General features: G+C 41.4%; 1 protein-coding gene across 3 annotated transcripts in view; it reads right to left on the bottom strand.

The window, feature by feature from the left end:
- ZNF438 (zinc finger protein 438) overlaps positions 1 to 14,626 on the bottom strand; it is a 102,297-nt gene that overhangs the window by 33,795 nt on the left and 53,876 nt on the right. For 2 of the 3 annotated variants that reach the window (XM_019531173.1, XM_019531157.1), the window contains one exon: positions 13,476 to 13,585. The exons of the other annotated variant lie outside the window; for it this stretch is intronic. The gene's annotated coding sequence lies outside the window, so the exon portion shown is untranslated. The remainder of the gene's footprint in view (positions 1 to 13,475; positions 13,586 to 14,626) is intronic. 3 annotated transcript variants of the gene reach the window in all.

Raw genomic sequence — 14,626 nt, 5'->3', positions numbered from 1 at the left:
AAGGTAAGCTGTAAGTGCTTAGAGCTGGCTCATTCTCCTCACCTATGTGAAAGCAAATAGGAACAGCATCTCCAGAGCGAGATGACGAACGGAGCATTCTGAAAGAGATATCCTATGACTCCCAAGACAACAAGTTTCTAACTAGACTAAGTATAAACTAAGTATATAACAAAGTCTACAGAAACAGGTCTATAAGAAATTCAAGGCCAAGAGGCAAGAGACCATACTGCATGACTGCAAGGATGAAGGACACACTATAATCACTATGAGGTAGGCATTGACAGCCCAAGTAATCAGCACAAGGTACTATAATCTACAGAGTCCAGGCTGCGCTAAGCCAACCATACCAAGAATCTCTTCCATTTTTATTAATATCATATTTTCTTTTGTACAACTTGCACCTTTTCCCAAAATATCAGTTGCTGGAAATTGAGGTACACATAATAACTGGGGAAATACAGTAATGCCAGTTGTTGCTACTCAATTACTTCTACTTCTCAGTATTTCCAAAGAAAGATCTTTTTTCTTCCTTCTGCCTTTCAAAAACAAGACACACATCTTATTCTGAAGCATGCTATAAACAAAAAATATAGTTATTTTCTTTATTTATCAGGATCGCTCTCACTGACTGGAACTGTCCCTGGTGTACTCTACCAATCAGCACCTAGCTGATTAGATAAACAATACATAGGGCCCTAACAAATTAATGGTGGAAGTGGGCGTGCAGCAGCTCCTTTAATTTTGCAGGTTCCCCAGTGCACCCCTCCCCCCAGCCAATTGGTTGAGGGGCCCCTCCATTCGCTCCTGATCGGCAGGGAGGTAAAAACTTCAGTTTTAAATATGGTGCCATTTTTGCCTCCCCGCTGGTCAGCAGCAAGGCCACCAGGGCCCCTCAGTCAATTAGCAATGGCAGAGGGGGCACACAGGGGAACCTGCAAGATTTAAGGAGCTGCCATGCAACCCACTTCTGCCAGGAATTTGGTAGGGCCCTAACAATTCATGAGGAGATATGAAATCAGGGCTGTAAAGGTGGCTAAAATAGCATCTGCAGCAGGTCAGTAAATCAAAAACATCTCAGTTAGTAAGCAGTTATTAGAATAACCATGGCTCCATCTTGTTTGATTTTGGAAACCACCAAAGAGATTAGAAGAATCAATATACAGGAGTATATGACATCTTTATTACAGCCTGAAAATATTTTGGGTGATCAAAGTCATGAGTTATCATGTACATGGAGCAATTACCATATCCATATTTGGGATGATCACATACAGATCTATGACCAAACCGAACATAACACTTTTACTGAATTTCCGCATTTACAACCAAGCTCTCCACAGTCTGGTATGTATGATTCAGGCAAATCCACAGATGTCAACACCACTATTTCATCTGGTATCTAGGTCTGTTGCTGTCCTTCCAGCATCACCCAATCCTAAATGCCAACATTGGGATCTGAATTGAATATCTCAGCTACTTATACTGTTTATCTTTTTCTTCTATACAGCTGGCCTACTGTGGAATTATTCACTCAGTCTCAGTTTCCCTCCAGGTCTTCCAATATTACTTACAGGCCGGAGTACTTAAATGCTCTTCCTATTGGGATCTAAATTACTCAGTCTTTAAATAATAGGTCTTTTAGACTCAACCCTCTCTTCCTTGGGACTTGTAATTCATCCCTTTTTCTGCAACTTCAAGTGGCTGGTTTCCCTCTAGTATCCTCTGAGCCAGACATCTTTGGCAATCCTGCTACCAACCCTAGCATACCTTTCCCACAGCTTACTTCTGGCCAGGTCCTGGGAATTGCATCTCCTTCCTTCAGCTCAGCTTCTCTGAGCTATGAGGTGTCCTCTCCTGTAAAGCTTCTCTCCAGGTTGTCTACCCTTTTCCCCTCTTTGGTACCAATCACAGGAGAAAGCATCCTGTGTCCAACCACACCCCTACGCTCTCTACCAATCTTTTAGGAAAATCACTAACTTTCCTGCCAGGATCAGTTAAAGGTATGTGTTTATGACAGAGCTATAAAGAATTCAGAGGGTTGGTTTTTTTTCTTGGGAGAAGTCCTGCCTCACTGTGGAGTGATCCCATATTGTGCTTGGAGCTATATTTGTGCTTCATCTCACCCTGCCTTTCAGAATTGCTCTGAAGTGTTGGGAGTGCAAGGACCAAATATCTCAGGGTTAGTGCCAGACATAACTGCTGCTGTTGCCTCAAAAATGCCTAAAATTAGAAAATTTACTAAGACAGCTATTCCAGAATAATTCCTTGTGTGGAAACACTTCATCTAAATATTGACTGGTTCTGTTTTAGCAAGAATGCTTGAGGTACTAAGTCAAACATGTTATAAAATGTTAAATGTATTACATTCACATAGTTACCATCATCAACTCTTCTTGTAATCTTATGAAAAAATGAAATTATGGCTTGTTTGACAAGACCTATTTTCCATAAAACCATGTTCACTGGCCTTAGTTACATTCTTAGCCTTTAACGCTTCCATAATTGAACCCTACATTGGCTTTCTCATTCTTTTGCTCACAATTTATTACAGGCTGACCACTCCATAATAATGTGTCATACTACTTGTCTTTTTAAACATAGGCATAACATTAACAACATTTCCAGTGTTCTGTAACTTCCTCTACAATTCAAGATTTATTTTAAAATATCAGCACACGAGATAGATTATCTCAGCCAACAGTTTCAGGATGCTGAAATATACTATATTTATTCACATACAACACGCATCTTTCCCCCAAAAAATCAGTCCCCGAAAATAGCAGTGCATGTCTTTGGCAGGGAAGCAGACTTTCTGCTTGAAGCAGAAGCAGCCTGCTTTGATTCCTGCATGCAGCAGCAGTGGCAGTTCTATGGAGCCATACTGGAAAAATCCTTTTTTACTTTATCTTGAATTCCCAAAAAGCAAGGTGCTTCTCTTATTTGGGGGTGTGTGGTATGTAGTTATACCAGCTTCCTGGTTTACAATCATTTACCTCTAGTAAGAATGTTAAACAATCTGTTTAATATTCTGCCTAGATACTGATGGGCAGGACAATATTCACACAGTGCTCTATATTAATCTACTTTCCAAATACACAACAAAAAAATTGATTTTTTTTGCCTTTTCTGCATCATAAATAATGATTTTATCCTCTCTGCCTAGGACCTATTTCATTTCTAGGGCTTTAATAAGACTACATAATCATGATTTTATTAGTTCCACTATTAAAAATAATATGCAACACTGAATTAAAAGGATCAAGATCTGCACCTCAGGATGGTTCCTGTTGTTACTTGGCAAAAAAAGAATGAAATCTAACGTCAGAAGTTCAACTAGGCTGGAGAGACAGCTGTCTTTGACAGGACTCTACTAAAAGAAAAATTCACATCAGTGTCACAGAACATAGCTTATCAAGGGCTGTCACTTTGTAGTTGTGAAAAGTGAAATTGACAAATTGATTTCATTACTGAAAAGGACAAAACTAGATTAAATAAATTGAAAAAATCCCAAACTACATCATAAATTGGACTTTAAGAAACAGTAGCTCCAAAGGAGAAGAGTGTACACATGTAGTAATTTAAAAGATAATTTAATGGAAAAATACCAGCGATTTTTGTCTAAGTATGAAATGTATGCCTTGATAGACATTCTAGCATCTGACTAGTCAGTGAACCCAATTAACCTAATTTTTGCTTGTCCATACTAAGTGGTTTATTTTAGATGTTACACTATTTCATAAAATCCTTTAGGGTACTACACAGAAAACTATAAACAGGCTGTAAAGGTTATGACATTAATTTTGCTGCCATTCTCATGCCTTAAGTAGGCATCAAAACTAAAAATCTTGTCCTCTGGGAAGGAAGAAGAATATGAAACTAATTATAGTACTTATTATTGTAATACTATTAAATTAAACCACTATGACCCTAACTGAATTTATTTTTTCTGTCTTTTGTTAACGGAACAAAGCTTCTCAAATAAGATGATTGTACCTTCTAATGCAGAGAACATAAGTTCAGACAACTAAAAGGAAGTAGTTAATCAGACCGTGTGATTTCACTTACATTAAGCTTAATTACAAAGTTTAATTAAAACGAGGCATATAAAAATATTATTTTAACTAATGTATTTATTACATAATTTCACTTTAGAGGTACAAAATTAAAATAAAAAGAAAAACAGAAGACTGCTATAGTTTAGAATACAAGTTAGAAAACTTGGCTATATGATCTATAGCCACTCAGACATTCTTTTATACTTTAAAAACTAATTTTACTACTTTGTTTTCTTTGTAAGCACTGCACACTCTCAGAGCACACAGTGGAACTCTCTCACAAAACTCTCTGTGCTCATTGAAAGAAAAAAAAATAGCCATATTTGTCCCAATATTCCACCTTCCTATAGACCAAATTCTTTCACAGGTTTGCAAAGTTTCAAAACCAAGTGAAGAGGTAATTACTAGAGGTGTGCTGAACCCTCAGCCCACAGGCTGGATATGACCTGTGGCCCTGTGTCATTCGGCTTGTGGGGCTCTCCACAGGTTAGGAAAATTGACAGTGGAGGGCCACTCCTTTGCTACCAAATTTGCAGATGCATGGAGAGTCCTGGGCCCTGCATGCTAGAAAAGGCACGGAACCCCAGCTGCAGGGCTGGATGAGGGCAGCACTGGGCCCCAGAGCACCAATCCCAGTATTCTGCAGGTGGTTTGCATTGCCATGCGCTCAGAGTCTAATCCCAATGCACAGGACACTGGAGGGAGCAGTGCCAGGCCCCAGTCTGATCCTGGCACATGGCAAGGAGGAGGAGGGAAGGGAGTATGCCGAGCCGCAGAGTTCTACTTGGCCGATGGACTGGCCTCACACCACTCATCTGGGTCATGGGGCCGAAAGGTTGAGCGCCACTGAATTACTACCATTGCCTAATACCTTCTGAATCCAAACTGGCATCCTTTTTGTGATTGTCTTGTTATGTTTTATCTTACTTCTATTTACATATGGTTTGGAATAGATGAGCATTAGCTGTACACAAGGGCCTAAAGTTATAGGTGAAAAGAGGCCACTTTAATACCAGAAAAAGGCAAGTGCTCTATAGAATGAATACATTTTGGACAGAGTTCTTTAGACTCCCCCACATTAGTACAGATTCATGATTCATATGGATGGCTTGCTGAAGCCAGTGCAGCTCTTTTTCTCCCATGCAGAGGAAATCCAGAAGGCAGATGGAACTGATATGGAATTAAGTGGTGGCAAGCTATCGTTGGCAAGAGAAAGGATTCTTCCAGGTGGCCACTGAAAGTCAATGCCAGATGAAAAGCAGGTCAGGGAATAACGGTAAAGAAATCTCTATTGCTAGAAAATGCCAATGGGTTTCTTTTTGGACATGAAACCTAATTCTTGTCTTTTAAATGGCAAACTATAAATGAAAAACAAAGTAATGTAACTGCCAATTTATAAATAGTGCATTGGTAAAAATCCATTTTTATATAAAAAGAGGAAATCTAGAGACAACAAATATAGGTGTGAGATAGAGAAAGACACATTTTTGAAGTATTCTGCTTTCTTTCTTGTATTTTTTGCACATAACTGCAGAGCAAATTCAATTTTGTGACCAATCTGATACAAGTTAAGAATGGCACAATGACCTTTAACTTCTGACTGCTGCTTTTCAGAAACTCTTAGAAAACTTTAAGAACAGTCCTGGAATGAGTAGCAAAAGAATTATTTCTGTCCTTTGATCCAATACACAGATCCCATGGAAATTAGGGGAGACCCGCAAGTATTTAAAGGCAGAATTTGGCTAGCAGTGAAAGACCATAAAACTGAACTTATGCAGCATGACAAAAATACCAAGAGGGAAGAAAATGACATACCTAAAAGACTGTCTGAGGTGACAAAACAAAGCATTTGCTCAAAAAAGTACATTTGCCAAAACCCTGTAGTGCTGGGCTACTTTATAAATTAAGCACCAAGGCACTGTGCCGAATTCGTTAAAAAAAAAAAAAAAAAAAGGAGAAAGTGAGAGAGAAAAGAAAAAAAAAGATAGCAAACAGTTGATTTATATCTGTGAAAATGCTGTTTTAACTTTATAAATAATTCACTTTCATTAAAATCTATCCATTTTAAATAGTATTAAATTGTTAGAAGTTCATCCTAGACTGACTGAAAAGATAACATGCGAGACACCAGAAATTATACATGCCCTATGCTTCCAAACCAAGGCAAGTTATTCAGTAAGAAATCTGTCTCCATTTCAGAATTATTTTGGCCATAGTCATCAGGTATCTTCTGTAGAAAGGTGAGGAGATAGAAGCTTTATAGAGAAGTAGGGTTAGAAAGGACCTCCAGAGATCATGTAGTCTAACCCCCTGCTTGAAGCAGGATCATCGCTATCCAAACCATCCCATACAATCATAATCTAATTAGTTTTTAACTCACTTCTCATACTGCAGAATCACCTCAATCTTAAATAGGTATTACATTACTCTAGACTATTTTCAAATTTTCAGACATTTCATCATTGAGCTGGAATACTAATGACATATTCCCTTAACTTTAAGCATCGCATGCGCTGACTGCTATTCTGAGAATCCTGGACAGGAATTTTACACTTTTCACTCAGATGTGGTCCCTCCACTTCTTTCTCTAGCATGCCTACAATTTATCTGCTAGAATGGAATTGTGCCTACGTCTGTGATTGTATGGTATTTTCAATAGTACTTGGTTGACAATGAAAACTTACAGGATAGCCGAGCGAACACAGAGGGTACAACTACTTCTTTTTGGTTGCACAAATTATCAAATGCAGATTTGCTCCTTTTTTTTCTAAGGGAGCAAACCTATTGAAATGACTTGAGTGACACTTCTATTTATTCACATACTGAAAAAATGTAGAAGTGTATGCATCATATGAGTTAAAATACTCCAATTCCACAGAATTATAGATTGCAGAATGAGTGCAACCTCAGTCGTTCTTATTTACAAAAAAATAACAACTATCTGCAAGTGACAGGGCTCAGGGGCTTTTAGAGAATGATGAAAAACCATTGTTTTATATCACTATGTAAAAAGGTGGGGCAGGGGAAGAAGTCCTGTAGTAGGTTTTTCTTTTTGTGACTTTCTATTTTCTCATGCTAAAGCACGTATATGAACATGTATTTGAAAAACTGAACTATCCTAACAAATTAAAAAGTAAAGTGAAGTGATCAGAGCACCAAGGCTTCTGCCATGCTTCTTAGTGACAATTAGAATGTTAAAGAACCATATAATTTTTCATAGATTGTCACTTCATTTTCCTTGCTAACATTTTTCAAGTAGTGTTATTTTGAACAGCATTTAGTGGAGTCCTGGTTTACTGCAATTCTGGTACAGTGGCATCTCATTTCTGCCACTGAAATGTGTAACAGAATCTAAAATTTCATTTAAATTTTACATTTCTCTCTCTTATTGTTACAAAGGCAACCTTAATGCATTGTTTTCTTCCTGATTCTGCAGATAGCTGAAAAAAGCTCTGCAAAGGGTGAACTGCTCACTTTATTTCAACAGCTTACTAACTAAAATCTACTATAATTATCACAATATTAGCTTTATTAACTCTTTTTTTCTGATCAATTTAAACAAAACATATAGCTAATTGTCATCTCCCATAATCTCAGTCTCTTATCAGTATTTCTTTTAATTCTTCATGTCTACAGAATAAAATCTTACTCCAAGATCTACTTTAAAACCTTAATTTCTCCCAGTGCTATTTTCTTCCCTCACAAGCCGGATCAAGATGTGCAGGCATGTGAATTTTCCTGGGGACAAACAGCAGCGGCACAATATATGCCGGTGCTGCTTGTCCCCATGGAACATCCATGCATGTACCCCAAGGTCAGGTAGGGAAAATAAAATAGCAAGTTGCCCCAGGTCAGGTAGGGAAGGCTGCGGCTAGCACGTAAGCTGGCCCCAGCAGCCTCACCTGGGGTCCTGGGGGCCGCCCAGGGCTCCAGCAATGGCGATCCGGCAACATGGAGCCTGGCTAGCAGCTGGACCGTGCTTTTGGTCAGCCAGGCTCTTGTTTCAGGTGGCACCTAGTCTCAGGCTGCCGCCACATGTGCTGCTCCACCTTCTTCTAGTGTAGGTTTATCTCCCAGTGTAAACCCCCACCCCCCGCAATCCTCCTCCCCAATGTGCTGCCAATTAGCAGTACGGGGAATCAGGGAATGCCTGCATGTGCAGCATGTGCACGCTCATCTGGCTGCACCCACAGTGTCTATCATTCATTTTTTCCCATTTTCTTCCTTTTTTTATTCATTCCGTAACCAAAATCATTGTTTCCTCAATCACACTATTTTTCCCTTCCATTGACTCCCACCTCAGATACCGTATGTTACTTTAAAAATAAATTTAATCAAAACAGAGTGTGCTAAGTAGCATTCAATACTATAGCTATGTTTACAATTTACTAGAAAGTGATGAAAATATAGTACACCTGCATTGGAATAAAAAATTAAATGGAAAGACCATTTTCTAAGATATTTCCTTTACTATTTGATGTACATCATGACATGAGTTTCAGGTAAAATTAGCACAGAAATCCTATGGCACAGTGAATTAGTTTCAAATGACAAAAAGAACTTTTATCTGAGACTGGAAGAATGGCACTTTGTGCCTAAAAGCCTGCCCTACATCCTCCACAAGTACACAACTGGTACAATAAAAGATACCACAAAAAAACCCTTGTCTCTTGTACTTTTCCTGGACCATCATGGCTATGCAATTGCTCCAATCCTACTAAAAATAACATTCTCAGATAACATCTGTGGAGGGCCAGTAGGGAGTGCTCCTGCCCTGAGCTGCCCACCTCACTGCACACAACCAAAAACCAAGCTCCAAGCGTCTCCTCTGGGGATGCCTATGTCTGGCCCACCCCCTCCCTAGAGCACACCCACAAGCCGGGGTACCGCCACCACTACCCGGACTCAGGTCTTTGTCTGTGCCCTGTTCCACCTGGGATACACAGGCCCTGTAGACCTTGGGATCTTGGGGTGCTCCTATTAGCCTGAAGCATTCATCAGCAGCCTCCCGTGTAGGAGGAAAATAAAATAGCTGAGTCCACCTTAGTAGGTCCCTTCCCTCTTAAGCACATACAGTGAGACGTGCTAAAACAGAAAGAAAACCAACCTTGAGCAAACCTGAGTGGCTTGTCGGCCTTTTAATCTGTGACTTGATTACAGTCAACTAAGATCCTAGTTAAGTTTCTGATAAGTTACTCACTTCTGCATCCAGTGAATGAGAGAGAGCTGTGCAAATCCAAGCTTGTGTGTGTGTGTTTTAAAATGTGTGCCTTTGCCCTTTTTCCTGAAGGGACCCTCTTAAATAGTCCTACTGACCTTACCACCTGGACACAGTCAGGGACAGGTGTCATTTGATGCTGGCCAATCACTCTGAAAAACATCACAGGTACCTAATGGAATGACATGGGCTTAAGCCCCTGCCCCTCTGTTGTGAGGTAAGAGCTCAAAACAATAGAGGGGTAAAATCACCCCTCTTACCTCAGGTTCCTCCTGTAGGCAGCAAGTTGGTTGTCTAGCAACTGGATTAACAGACATGAGAGAGAAGGGAAACAGACAACCCCCAAAGAGAGAGGAGGTTGGAAGGGGAGTCTTTCACAACATCAAGATGAGGTGAGCTCATTACAGGTAAGATAAAAAGAGTTATTTGTAATGGGTTGGCAACCTATGGCCCATGGGCTGGATCAGACCATGGTGCCTTTTGATCCAGTCTGCAGACATGGGGTTTCAGTGGACTTTGGTGCCCCAGGGCTTCAATAGCAGGCACTTTCCATGTGCAAGTGCAGGGAAAAGCAGCGGCAAAGGGGCTTAGGAAAAGGGCCCACCACCATCACTTCTTCCTGTGTCCACTGACATGCTTCCCTGCACTAGCATGGCAAAAGCACTTGCTGTCACCATTTTTCCCTGTGTCACCACAGGGAAAAGCACCCACAGCCACCACTTTCCCTTTAGCGTGCCACCACTGCCACCGCTCTTCCTCAGCAGGTACAGGGAAAAGCAGATGCAGCAAGTCCTAGCAACTGCCCTTCCACCCACCTGCCTCTGATCCACACTGGGTAAGTCTGGCCCACAGCCTTAACAGATTTCCAACCAATGATTTATAATATTATCCCTAACACCTGTAACAATTATTGTCAAAGTTGAACTTGGAAAACAAAAACAAAAAAATCCCTTTTTTTAAATTGGTTTTCATGTCCTAACTCTCACTTTTACTTCCTCCCCTTTGGTGAACACAGCTGTTCCCAACAAATATAGTATCTGCCTGCGAGAGGAGAAGTGCATTCTTTCATAACTAATAACAATAAGCTTTTCTGGTTCTACTGGCCAAAGAACTTGATTATTGGAACAGACAAGAGTGAACGCCTCTGGTCAAGTTACATCCTAAGAAAAACTGCAAGAGAACCTTGGGCTCAATCCTGCAAGAGAAGGAGCACTTGCAATTCCAACTGACAGCAGGTTTTCACCACTCTGAAGAGCTGGCCCAAGGTTCTTGCCAGAAGTACAGTATATTTGATTCTCAATAACAGCTATAAAATACGGTACAATTGGATAGGATATTAATTGTTAACATACCAGGGTTGCTAAAATTTTAATCTGGTAAGAAGAAAAATGTCCAGTGGGCACATGAACATGTCAAAAATATTTTTTGTGTGCGTATACAATACTTTGGAATCTCACAAAATACTACTTTAATTATTTCAGCCTGTCAGAAGACTTCAGGATTTTCTCTTAATCTTGTTCTCTCTAAATTCGTAACATTTCCTTAGAAAGACCCTCTTTATAACAGTTTGAAAAACTTGTATCTACTTAGGTTTAACATTTTAAAAGGAAAACTTTCAAGTTTACATTTTTGAGAGAGGCAAGGATTCCTTAGAATAACCTTTTATTGGACCAACTGTGTAGACTAACTGGGATAGAGTTAGACAAGCTTTCAAATGCAAGGCGTTCTTTGTCTTGCAGCCTGACTAAGAATGTTTTGCATTTGAAAGCTTGACTAACTCTGTCCCAACTACACAGTTGGTCCAATAAAAGGGATCATGCTAAGAAATCTTTGCCTTTTGTGTAATTACTGGTCCATCATTGCTACAACATCACTACTTACACTACCAACCTTTCATTTTGAAATTTTCACAACCAACTTTATGAAAGTCTAACTTGAAAGATGTAAGAATGTCATAACATTCTATTTGCTATTCAGTTACTATTCTAAAAAAACTAGCCAATAAGGCTGTGTGAAATTTTGGCGACAATTTAGTTTCAAGGCCATTTTGGTGGCCAAAACACTGAATCCGAATTGAAACATCGGAAGGCTCACAAACATCTCCAAAATTAAACGAGGCATCCAAAATGTTTCAGAAAGGTTTCAGAAAATTTCTGAGTTTCAGAGCCAGGCTTGCAGGGAAACGGCTGTATGCTGCTGCCCTGCCACGCAACTTCACTCTACAGGGAGCAGAGATCTGCAGCAGGGGTCTCTTCACCGCTGCTGCCCACCCCACACTGCCCCGGCACAGGGCAGACAACGAGACTCCGGCATGGATCTCTGCTCCCTGCAGAGCCAGGTCATGCAGCAGGGCAGTACTGGTCCCTGCTGTGCAACCTGGCTCTGCAGGGAGCAGAGATCTGGGGCTACATGGGGCAGGCAACAGTGGCAAAGAGATGCCAGTGCAGATCTCTGCTCTCTACAGAACCAGATCACACGGTAGGGCAGTGCTGGTCCCTGCTGCATGACCTGGCTCCACAGGGAGCAGATATTCAAGGCTGCACAGGGAGGGCAGAGGTGGTGAGGAGACCCCAGCGCAGATCTCTGCTCCCTGTGGAGCCAGGTCACGCAGCACGGCAGTGCTGGTTTCTGCCACTTTGCCGTGGCAGCATAGGGTGGGCAGCAGTGGCAAAGAGACCCCTGGCATGGATCTCTGCTTCCTGTGGAGCCAAGTCGCGTGGCAGGGACCAGCAGGCTTCCTTACTGCTCTGCGCTGCTTCCCTGCCCCATGACCTGGCACAACGGGATAAGAGATCTGCACGGGGGTCTCCTTGCCTGCATGGAGGGCAGCAGCCCTCCCCCTCCCCCAGACGAGTCATCCATGGCCCCATCCTGCTCCCCACTGGGGTCCTGCAGCCCTTGGCCCCAAGCTCCACCCAGCTGGGTAGGGCTGCATGAAGCTTCCCTTGCAGCCCATTCAAAACAGATTCAGAGGAGATTCTGCAGAGCTGAATCTCAGAAACAAATTTGGCAGAAATGAAACAGGACTGTGATCCGAAACAACAAAATGAATCACTGTCCTCCAAAACAGCTGAATTTGAAACTGAACTGAAACAGTCGTTTCGCACAGCCCTACTAGACAACTACCCATCAGGAATGATGTGGGGATGGAGGGGGCAGGCAGGAACAGAGCGCCGCCACTCACAACCCCATGCTGTCACTACCTCCGGGGGCGGGGGGCAAGGAAGCTTGCCTCATCATCCCTTCCATCCCCCTCGGCCAGCACCCCATGCCACTGCTGCCTTCAGGGAGCAGTGCTGGGGACGGGAACCAGGGGGCCAGGCCAGTGCTGCTGGCCTCACCCCCCCCGCTCTGTCCCTGCCATCATGGTGGTGCTCTGCCGCGCTGCTGCCACCTATCCAGAATGCTCTATTTGCACTCTGATTGGTTGTTTCAGTCAGCATTCTGATTGGCTGCCTAGACAACCAGTCAGAGTGCAAATAGAGCATTATGGACAGACAAACAGAGAGAAACTAAGGCTCTTCTCATATTCAAATCCTCTCATTTTTTTTATATTGTATAGTCTTTTATACTACAACCAACAGGGCTAGATTCTCATCTAATATAAAACGCCATAGCACTGAAGACAAATAGGCAACAAAATTAACTGGCCATAGGAGCATGAATTCATTACCACGTTTCTCCATCCCAAAATTGCTTGGAATTAACTTATACTTCAGGTACTTTCAGAAAGACACAGAGATGGAGACAGAGACCTAAATGAAGGCTGACTTGCAGAGTGACAGAGAGAAAAAATATCTTATGCTCACTGGCTACATCATGCACCCATTTTATTGAACTTTTTCCTTTACTATAACAACAAACCAAGATTAGGATAGTGGATTTCAGGAGAAAAAAGGCAAGAGTACTAAAGAAAAGGAAAAATTAGACTAGAATATTACTGGAAGAAGACCAAAAAGCTGTCTTGCGTTTATATTTGTTGGAATTTTTCCCAACTTTACCAGTTGTTAACAGAATGAGCTATTATTAGGAGACAGACAGTTTTCTGGTGAAAATATGCTTTCAGGTTTCTGCTGACTATTCATCTAGATCTGGTATGTGATGAGACAGACGGTCTTGCATCTAGATTGCTGAAAGGACACCAAAAATTTATTTTTCCCCCCAGTTCAGAGGTTTCTCTGAACATAACATTTTAAAGGTACCTGACATTACAGCAGAGTCCTTTTACGCACAGTTCATCTGCTTTGGTATGCCAACAGTTGTTCTTCGTTTCAGCTGGACATGGACTTAATGACAACTTTCTCAGCAACCCCTATGACAGACAAGGAAATCAAGATTGCGAAGTTTTTAATGGATCATCCTCATTTATTAATATTTTTTGTTCAAACGATCCCACAGCACCAGGTCACAAAGCCAAGAGCTTGTTCAGTGATACAACACATAGCATGCTGGTGGATGCAACTCCACACTGCAACAATAGCCTTAAAGTCCACGCGAGGACCTCAAGGAACACCAGAAGTTAGTATTTGCATAACTCTATGAGGCTGTTCACATTTGAGTTGATCCACACTCAGCTGTTATGGAGGCTTACATACATTAAGACAACTTTCTGGCTGAATTTTCAGTGTTGGACAAATGCAATGATCTGTCTGGCAGTCAGTTCTTCATATGATCTGAATGACCCTGACAATATCAAGGTTTTTCTGCAACACAATAATATAGTCCATTAGGTGCAAGGTTGTGTTCTTGAACATGTCCTACTTTGTTCAAAGGAAAATAGAAAGTATCTGTTACTAACTGCTGGTTGTAGAGAAAGAGCAATGGAATATGAGGATCAATAGTGCTGACACCTCTGAGCAACAACCCAGTGCTCATCTGGAAGAATGACATACCAGGCTTAAGAAGCAACAATGGCAAAAATCAAATACCATATACTGCTACAAGAGCTTGTGTATTGTAAGAGATGTAGGTGAAGCCTTTTTTTGCCGCTGACCTTGAAGGTACCACATACCTTTACTACTTTCTGGTGAGTCCTCAGGTAGGTCCTCACATTGAGATGCCTGGATTGACTGGCCTTATATGATTTAGCTGGGTTATCCTTGAATCCAATGAACTCACAAGAGTTTACAAACATTTATTATAATTTCAAAGTACTTTTTAAAACATACCTAAATATGTAAGCACAAGTAGGCAGAAAAGATTGTGACTTCAATTACCCGGACATCTCCTGGGAAGATCACTCAGCAAAATCCGAGCAGTCGCAAAGCTTTCTCTCGTGCGTGGATGACCTCTACCTGACTCAAGAAGTCTGTGGGCCAACGAGAGGCAAAGCACTGCTTGGCCTGGTACTGGC

Source organism: Crocodylus porosus, unplaced genomic scaffold, assembly GCF_001723895.1.
Source record: "Crocodylus porosus isolate Cpor-Errol unplaced genomic scaffold, CroPor_comp1, whole genome shotgun sequence".
Classification (NCBI taxonomy): Eukaryota; Metazoa; Chordata; order Crocodylia; family Crocodylidae; genus Crocodylus; species Crocodylus porosus.
This window is presented reverse-complemented; position numbering and strand designations above follow the sequence as displayed.